This window comes from Puma concolor, chromosome A3, assembly GCF_028749965.1.
Source record: "Puma concolor isolate L17-30 chromosome A3, mPumCon1.1.hap2, whole genome shotgun sequence".
Lineage (NCBI taxonomy): Eukaryota > Metazoa > Chordata > Mammalia > Carnivora > Felidae > Puma > Puma concolor.
The window spans coordinates 12,838,316-12,847,911 of NC_141669.1; the positions used below are offsets into that span (position 1 = coordinate 12,838,316).

At 50.7% G+C, this 9,596-nt stretch overlaps 1 protein-coding gene across 4 annotated transcripts in view; it reads right to left on the bottom strand.

Moving 5' to 3' along the window:
* Positions 1–8,169, bottom strand: part of CYRIA (CYFIP related Rac1 interactor A) — a 108,331-nt gene extending 100,162 nt beyond the window's left edge. For 2 of the 4 annotated variants that reach the window (XM_086700068.1, XM_086700065.1), the window contains exon 1: positions 8,053–8,169. The gene's annotated coding sequence lies outside the window, so the exon portion shown is untranslated. The remainder of the gene's footprint in view (positions 1–8,052) is intronic. The other 2 variants (XM_086700066.1, XM_086700067.1) reach the window with 2 other exon arrangements.
* Between the last annotated feature and the right edge of the window lie 1,427 nt (positions 8,170–9,596).

The following is a 9,596-nucleotide window of genomic DNA, read 5'->3' on the forward strand; positions in this document are numbered from 1 at the left end:
GCAGGACACTTGAGGGGCGCCTGGGTGGCTCAGTCAATTAAGTGTCCAACTTGATTTCGGCTCGGGTCATGATCTCACGGTTCATGAGATGGAGCCCCACATCGGGCTCTGCAGGGACAGTGAAGAGCCTGCTTGGGATTCTCTCTCATCCTCTGTCCTCTGTCCCTCCCCGTCCCTCGCTCGTTCTCTCTCTCTCTCTCTCTCTCTCTCTCTTCAGGGAAGCTGCGTGTTCTTTTGGGTTTATGAATAAGAGGTCCACAAACCCTTCTTTGATATTCTTTCCTTAGATGTACTTCTAAATTCAGAACCTTTCAGATTTTAGAACAATAATACAGTGCATGTACTATGTTATGTATACCCTGGCCGGCTCCCGGACACTCATCCTTCTGATGAAAAACTTATTCACCCTAGAGTGGTATAAATGAAACCCATGAAGAGTCTCATGTACAATCAGACCACCTTTTGACTTCAAATGAGTTATGAAAAACAACACTTGGGGCGCCTGGGTGGCGCAGTCGGTTAAGCGTCCGACTTCAGCCAGGTCACGATCTCGCGGTCCGTGGGTTCGAGCCCCGCGTCGGGCTCTGGGCTGATGGCTCAGAGCCTGGAGCCTGTTTCCGATTCTGTGTCTCCCTCTCTCTCTGCCCCTCCCCCGTTCATGCTGTGTCTCTCTCTGTCCCAAAAAAAATAAATAAACGTTGAAAAAAAAAAATTAGAAAAACAACACTTTAACTTTTCAGAGCATTTTGGATTTTGGACTTGCAAATAAGGGAATGTCAATCTTGCAACCTTATTCATTACATCTGAAGGTACCCAAGGGCCCAGATTTGAAACCTCAACACTTCAGAAAGAAAACACACCTATGCACACTTACAAGATAAGGAAAAGACTAAGGGTGGGGAGACAGATTATAGATTAAGTGCAACACTTGTAATGCTCCAGCAAACAATACAGCCAGGTTCGATTCAAGTATAATATGAAGACTCACAGCTAGAAATATAAGCTCAGAGGAGTGGGTCTGGGGGCTTTGTCGAGGGGCAATTCAGGAATGTGTCCATCAGAGAAAAGACAAGCCCCGTGTCACTTTCTACCTCACACAACAAATAAAGAGGAGCCTAAAAGCAGGAGCGAAAAATTTTTCAAATTTTCTTCAAAGACCAGGCAAAAAAAGGAGGCTGACACATGGCTAATTAATTTCTTCTTTCCAATATTCCTGTGACACAAATATCATTAACTTCAGTTCGTAAATTACAAAATTTAGCAAGTCTAAGGAATCTGCCTAGAGGAAGAGCCAGAATTTCAACCCAGGCTTGTTTGTTTCCAGGTGCACACTTGCCCTGTAGCCCCAGGGATATTCACACAGAACTTCTATGTGTACATTTCACCCCTAGACATCTCAGAGAGTTATAGTCTGCTTGTAGCTTTCACAAGGCTGAATTCTGGTCCCAGCCTTGGAAAAGTCTCTGATATGGGTTCCCTATCTATCTATCTATCTATCTATGCCTTTCTCTTGACCTCAGTGTTTGTAAAAAAGAGGAAGTAGACCAAAGGTGTCATTCTTGTTTTGACGACATGTGAATCTGTCATTCTGCAAGCTCAGTCCACGGTTTTCTTGTGTTCCCATGACCTCCAGCTGTCTCAGGGAGAAGTCTGAAAAATAAGTTATACACAACCTGCCTCAATTGGGTGGGCTCCACAGCTCAGCAAGGCCATATGCTGCACACACCAGAGGCTCAGCTCATTACTGCTGGATGGCATTCTCTGATGAAGTGGGCTAAGCAAAGGACACCCTCCAAGGACGTCAGTCCAATGCCGAGATGCTGGTCACAGGGAAGCACTGAAAACACAGCTATATTTTCTTTCCTTTCTTCTTCTTCTTCTTTTTTTTTTTTTTTTTGCCAATTTCAAGGTGTGGAGGGAGGCCCATCTAGCTCTTTGAGATGAGGATTTTCCCCAAGACACATCTTTTTAATTCCATACTCCTCACATATGCAAGGTTCTCATTTCTCCTACGGGTGGTGGAGAGAGCCCAGGCTTTGCAGGCACACAGATGTGGCTTTAGGCGCCAGCCCGCAACCTTCCTGAATAAAATGGCATTCTGCAAGTTCCTTAGCACCTCTCCATTTCAATTTCTCCACCCAGAATGGGGCTATCTGTTTCCAAAGCTCATCAAAAGATGACTAAAAGTGACAATAAGTGCTCATGATTCCTGCTGACAATATTTACATGGTTCAGATGCTGCCACGGCCCACATGTTACTGAAGGGACCACAAGACTCAGAAGATGAGAATTTAGGCTGCTACGGAGTGGGCAGCGTGGGTGAAAGACCCCGGGTCTTCTCTGACTCCCTGTTAGTTCGCCCCCTGGCCCCAGCATGCTGCCACCCTATTCTAGGCTACTGGGACCCAGCCCCATGGTTGCCCCTGGAAGGGCCTATGTTTGGTCAGTGGGAAGGACAGAACTTGATGGAGCGTTGACGAAGTTGTATGTTTCCCTCTGTTCCTCACCATCCTAAAATGATTGTGTATTTTCATTTATTCTAAGGCCTGGGAATCATCGAACCAAATTATTTTTTGAAAAACGTTAACTTAAGACAATTGCAGTAACCAAGGCATCTGTGAAGCCAAGCCCTCCATACCCATGTCAGCAGAGACCCTGGAATGTGGGAGGAAGCTGGTGACTCTGCTCCCCACCTCTGCTGAGTATTTGCAACCCTTTTGTCTCTCCCTGTCATCACTGGCTTTGACTTATTTCCCTGATGCTCGATCAGAACGTGGTTCCCTTTCTGTGAGGGAGAGCAAGGTTTCTTTGCTCCTTGAGAGGATTATTTGAAAACACACCAGCTCTGCCTCGGCAGCCTTGCTGACTAAGGCTGCCAGCCTTGCTTCCTTCCCCATCACTCAGGAAAAGGAGCCCAGGGGCTTATTATGATCATTAAGCTAGATGTGGAAGGGTCCTTTTAAGTCATCAAATCCAACCTTCCCATGTCACCAAGAGAGAAACCAACCCGGGCAGCGAGGAGCAGAGCTGAGAGCCACGCCCGGGTCATCAGCTGTCTACGCCACGTGCTTCCCTATCCCAAGCCTCTCAACCTGCAACATGTCAGGTGTATTTCAGATGCTCCGCAAACAATACCATGTGGACAGAAATGGACTGCCTTGCAGCAAGAGTCAAAACAATTATATTTCCCTCTTTCTCCGGCACACGAATGCCAAGCTGCGTTTAGCAATGTGTCTCCTGCTCTGCTTCCCCACGGAGTGAGAGCCAGCTGCGGGCAGGGATGATGCCACACTGATCACTACGTGCCATCTCTGGCAGCAGAGGGCAAGGGCCTGCCCTGTACGTATCTGTTAAATAAGTGAATGAGTGATCTCATCTTTACGCTTGATCCATCATAAAACTGCAATTAAATGCTTTGGGGGCACACCATTTCCCCGGTTTCATTTTAGAGATCTAATTATCTACACCATACGGAATTTTTATTGGAGAGTGAAGTCATTAAATAAGCAGACACCAGACTCTGGCCCTGAGATAATTGCCAATAGGAGCACATCTGTCCGCAGCGCTAAGCTGGACCAGGTAAACACATTGCTGGGGAACACGGCACCATTTTCACACCCGATTCGCTGGGACAACGGGTTCTCAGGCCAGGGAAATCGGGCTTCTGAATTCCTGAGAAAGGCTAGCGGTGAGTAATTCCACAATTGCTTCTCAATACTTTCCTACTCCTAGAGGTGGGTTCTAATGACAGTTATAAAATCAGTCCCATTTATTTCAGTGACAAACCGGTAATCCGTTCATGTGCAGAGGACACGCTCCTTTCAGCATCATCGAACACTTCCTCTTAACTTGGACATGTCAGATTCCTCTTCCATTCATCACCTCCCAGAATGAAGCCTCGGCCAGCCGCAGAGAGCTCCATTAATGCTACGCTGAGAGCAAAACTCTAATAAAGTCTCTAAATATTTACTATGAGTCTAAGTTACCGACCAGGTCCTCCCTGTTAAAATCTGCCCTTGTTCTCCAAACACAATTACTTTAGGTCACTGACACACCAGCCAACGAAATGACAAGACTGTATACCAACCAACGCACAAACAGCGAGCAAGCAGGACCCGGTTTTAAATTCCGGCTGATGGGCTCTGTGTTGTTACCTTGCCCCTCCCGGTTTCCTTAACTGTGAAAAGGGGCCGATAATACTAATGTCACAAAATTCTGGGGAGGATTTGAGAAAATGTATATGTGGTAACTTTAAAAAAAAAAAAAAAAAAAAAAAAAGGAAGCTACACATGCCCAGAATAAAAAGCATGAAGCATTCATTTGCAAGTATCCTTTGACAAAGGAGCCAAGAAACACAAGAGGGAAAAATGATCTCTTCAATAAAAGGTGCTGGGAAAACTGGACCCCTTTCTTACACCATACACACATATAAGCACAAAATGGATTAAAACCTTGAAAGTAAAACCTGAATCCATAAAACTCCTAGAAAATACAGGCCATAAGTTCTCTGACACTGGTCATGGCAATGAATTTTTGGATTTGACACCAAAATCAAAGGCAACAAAGAAAAAATCAACACGTGGGACTTTATCAAATCAAAGTACACTCACAGATAGTAGCTTATCCTTGAAACTCAGAGTGTTCTTTGCCATTTCAAATAGGTTCCCCCCTTGAGAAAACAAAAGTGTTGGGGATTTGCATAGAGTCCCCGTGTGGTAAAGGATCATTTCTCTGGTGAGAGATAACTCAACGATTAACCAGCAGTTGAGGATCCCGAGCATGGGCAATTTGCAACCTTCCCAGATAATGAGTGGATCTCCAAAGGCCAGAATTAGTCCAAAGAGCTCCCCACCTCTGCTAAGAGGACCCAGAGGCCTAGTACCGGAGAACTCTTTCCTAATCAATCAGACTAAATACTGGCAAGCGCACTACGAGGTGGGCACCATGCCAGACCCCATAAAGACATTAAGATCGTTTACATCTCAGAAGGCAAGTAGCGTTATTGCCATTTTACAGATACAAGAACTGAGGCTCGGTGCGGTTTAGTCCAGGATCCTACAGCTACAGAGTTTGGAGTCATAGCTGACTCCAAAATCCACTTCTTTCCAATCACCACGCTGCCTTGTGAGGGAATTCACGCAGCCTCTGAGAAAGGATTTTAACCAGGATGAAATAGGAGCCAAGCACACGATGCCCGATTCAGCCTTAACCGTGACCTAGTCAAATTGTCATCTCCGGGCCCTGCATCACCGTGACTTTGTCACACCACCTCGCTGACTGTATCCTAAGGATCTCTTTCCATGTCTGACTACATTCTTTGAAAAAAGGAATAATGCGCATGTTTTTTGAAATCCCCAGTTCCCACAATATTTGGTGCCGAGTAGATGCTCAATGAATGTCAAGTAGGTGAACTAAGTGAATGCAACATCAAGGGCAGACAAGATGGCTTTAAGGAATGCCTCTAACCCTGACATTTCACGGCTTAATTCTTTCTAGATCAGTTCTAATCTCTGGGCAGTAGTTCGGGGTCTCCAACACTGAGATTTCCCAACGGGATGAGGACATTCAGGTGCTTCAGGCTATCGACTGTTCAAAGCACCCCCTATAGGCTACTCCACGCCATCCTTCAAGAGCAAGCTAACATAGATAGACACGTAAACCCCATTTTAAAGACTTGAAACTGAGGCCCATAGGAGTGACGGACGCCCCCAGGGCCAACATTCGACAATGAGGCTGCTGATTCCCTAGTCTTCTCATGTTACCATTTGCTTCTTCAGAGTATTATGAATAAGCCTGGAGCATAGGCAAAGTGAAGGGAGAAAGGGGAGGGGGTGAGAAAGGAAGGGAAAATAAAAGGGAAGAGAGGAAGAGACAGGGCAGCTTCTCTGGCGAGTGTCACTGACAGCTGGCAGTCGGTGACCCTATGGCCCTGGAGAACTCTGAACTCCTCACCCAGGGCTGGCTGGGGTGGGGAGCGTGGGTTTACTTGGCTCTCCGTGCCCCTGACTTACCCAGTTGCAACTAGGCTCTGAGAGCAAAAGCAAACCGAATGCTTCTTGGTCTGAGTCAAAAACAGGAAGTCACAAGTGGCTTCTCTCCCCTCTCAACTTGGGTCTCCAACAGTTGGGGTCAAGGGTGCACCAAAGGACCTGACAGGGAGCTCCCTGGCAGCTCGCCTCTGTGGGAGTCCGCAGCACCTCTAGAACGTGGGGGTTGGGTTGCTCTGCTGCCCCGGGGAGTTGGGGGTTGGGGAGCAGGACCAGGAAGCCCACAGGGTGGGAAGGCAGGGAGATGGGCTTCACGATGCCAGCTCCATCCCTGAGTGCTAAAACCAGTGTGACCTGAGGGCAACAGCTCACTGGAGCTTAGTTTCGTCATCTGCAAAGTGGGGACAGCCCCTACGGCACGGGGCTGTCGTGAACAGCAGCAGTGAGCCCCTGACCATACACGGAGTCCAGTATTAGCACCGAGGCAGTCTGCCACCCCCTGTGTGCTGCCCGCTTCCCAGAGACACAGACGGGAGGGGGTGTGGACGGGTGGGTCCTCACCTCTCTCCCCTCACAGGAGCCCAGGGCCAGAAGGAGGTGAAGTTCTGCCAGCCCCCAGCCTGGGCCCAGTGCCCATGTTTATGACTGTTTATTTCAGACCAAGTAGAAAGGAGAAATTAGAGCCATAAAAGACAGGACAACAGACCAATAAAAACCAGCTCCCAGAAGAGTCAGAAGGAGGAAGAGAGGCAAAACTGTCACCATAGCAACACAAGACAGTCAGAAGCACGCAGGGAAAACAGCCCCTGTTCTGCCTCCTCTCTTCACAGCAAAGCCAGCCTGGGACCCCATTCGGAGCTCAAGGGAAAGCCAAGGACCCACCCTAAAGCCTGAGCCCCCAGGCCCAGATGCCCGGCCTGACCTGGCTGGCTGCCACCCTCCTCCTGCTGGCCCTCGTGCAGCACGGGGTCCCAGCCCTTCACAGTCCCAGCCCAGCTTGCTGTGCCCTGGGGACTCAATGATATGCAGATGGCACAGGCCCTATCCAGAGGGATGGTGATGGGGAAAGATCGGAGGAAAAGTTTCCAACAGAGTAAGGCAGGAGGCCCACAGAGCTGTGGGGGCTACTAAGGCCCCAAACACTTGCCCCATTACTCTGCCCCAAGTCCTTGGGGAGCAAGCAGGGAAGCCAGCACATGGGTGAAGAGATCAAGCCCGGAACAGTGGCCTGTCAGCGGCTGGGGGAATTTGGAGGATCTGGGGGTGGGGTCAGCAAATACCTCTAGAGGTCTTAAATGGCAAAGGTCTTGGTTCTGGTCTCTGGGGACACTGGCCAGCAAGTCAGAACAGCTTGGAGAAGGACCTAGGAACCCACTGGCCCATTTTGACAGAGGCTTCTTGGTCCTTCAGCTGGCAGGCAAGACAGGTGTCTCCACCGAACAGCATGGCTGGCCTGGGACCAGCCTTTTGGGAAGTGGGTCAAATTGTTCTCAAAGCTCAGGATCTGTAAAGTCCCTCTTGCCAGCCTGGGATTCTGAGGAGAAGGAAGTGATCTAGAGAGGAGGCCTGGGTCCTAGGCACAGCAGTGTGCTGGCTGGCTAAGAACATCTGGGGCAGGTGGCAGCAGAAAGGTCCAGGTATGCAGGCACTGGGGAAGTGGTCATCCTTGCCTCTCAGGCTGTAGAGAAAGATGGGGAGCCCGGGCCTCTGGTGGTGGGAAGAGAGAAGCAGAAGGATGGGGTCTCCTGGAAGAATGGCTCTGGAGCTGATGATACCTGGCTGGGGGCCGGGGATTGAGCGGTTGAGGGGTGAGGGGGGTGATCTAGAACACAAGCAGGAGGCAGTCCCGGAGAGCAGGGCAACGGGCGCACAGACGGACATCTGGACGGCGATCGCAGGAGAAGGGCTGAAGGACTGGGTTCTCGGCTCTCCCTCCCTCCCTCCCCTGAAGGCTGCAGGGGCATCGGGGGCCGGGGAAGGATGGCAGGGTTCTCCCGGCGCCTCCCGAACCCCCTTCCCCGCCGACCCCCACCCGTGCTCCCCGCCGCGTCCCCGCCGCGCTCACCCGGGCTCGCCGCCGCCCTGCTTGGCCGCGCGTCCGCCGCTGCCCCAGCCGCCGCCGCTGTGGACGCCTCTCCCGCGGCCGCCGCAGCCTGCGAGACGGCCCCGGAGCCCCGCCCCGGCCCGCCCCCAGCCCGGCCCGCCGCGGCCGCCCCGCCCCGCCCCGGCCCCCGGGGCTCCCCACCCCCGCCGGCACCCGCCTCGCCCCACGCTAGCGCGGCCACCCCTTCCACGTCCTGGGGCCGGTGCCGGCCATCTCCACACAAGGTAGCCCCTGCCCTTCTTTCGGCCTTGGCCGTTTGGCTTTGCCCCCCAGGAGGAAGCCTGGACCAGCCCTTATTGCTTCTACACACTGAATTCCTCCATACCCATTATTCCTTCCAAGAAAACCAAAAAAAAAAAAAAAAAAAAAAAAAAAAAAAAGGCCCTGCAATCAATCCCTAGATAGATGGGCACGCCCACCCTCAATTTAGTGCCCACGCCCCCCACCAGACCACCCTAACCTCTACCCACACTCTCAAATTACTTTGGGTTCTGAACCAGCCTTCCTCCCTGTCCCTCCTTGCTCATACTGTGAACAGATTCCCAGCCCTGGGGGCTGCGGTTATCTGATGGGACCACCAAAAAAGTCTTGCAAATTCTCAGTCCAAATAACGTAACTACCCTAAAGAGTAAGCCTGCAAAAACACTCTGAAAATGTCTATGATGCAAAGGGAATGTAAGGGATTACAGTGTCATTGTCATGATCATTGTTTTAAAACATCTGCCACGGAGGCTTTATGCATTAGAGAGAGAGGTTCAGGAAACCAGAGAGGTGCACAGTGCCAAACAGGTTGTGAGTCAGAGCTCCTCTTGGGGGTGGGAGGGCAGGCTTCTCCTGCTTCCTTTCCCAGCCAGTCAGCCAGAGCATCATGAAGCATCTATTAACCCCCTACAATGGCCTAGCCATGTGCTTGCAGCCATGTCGGTTTCCCTGGGGAGGGGGGGTGCTGGGGGGGGGGCAGTCTGGGAGCACAAGGAGCCCAGATCCCAGAGCGTGGGGAGCTTCCGGAGACTTTGGTCAACCCGTCTTCTGTCTGAGTTCCAGTGTCTCCACAAGGAACGTGATGCCATCCCCCTCTTTCAGACTCCAGAAAGCTTCCTTGAGCTGCCTAGCATGCCACCCATTCTGAGGTTTGGTAAGAATTCAGACAAGGCCCAGGAGAGCACAATCTAGTTAGAATAAAATAGTATCCCACTTGGAAGTGGCCTTAGAATGAACACGTTCCCCTTCTTTTGGTGGCCAAGCCCCCACCCCCCCATGCCTGGCCCGACCCCTGCTGTCAATCCCTGCAAAAATAATCCATTTTCTCTCTGGGTAGCTCTATTAGAAGAGCCTTCTTACTCCACCCCCATACATACACACACCGAAACTTCTGGCTTATTCTCTCCATCTTGGACCTGGCCAGGCTCTGGGAAGGACAAGGACGACCCACCCACAGATGCCATTCACCCCATAAAATGCTACCATTTCAGGGCATGGGGATATTCCTTACTTTACACCTGTCT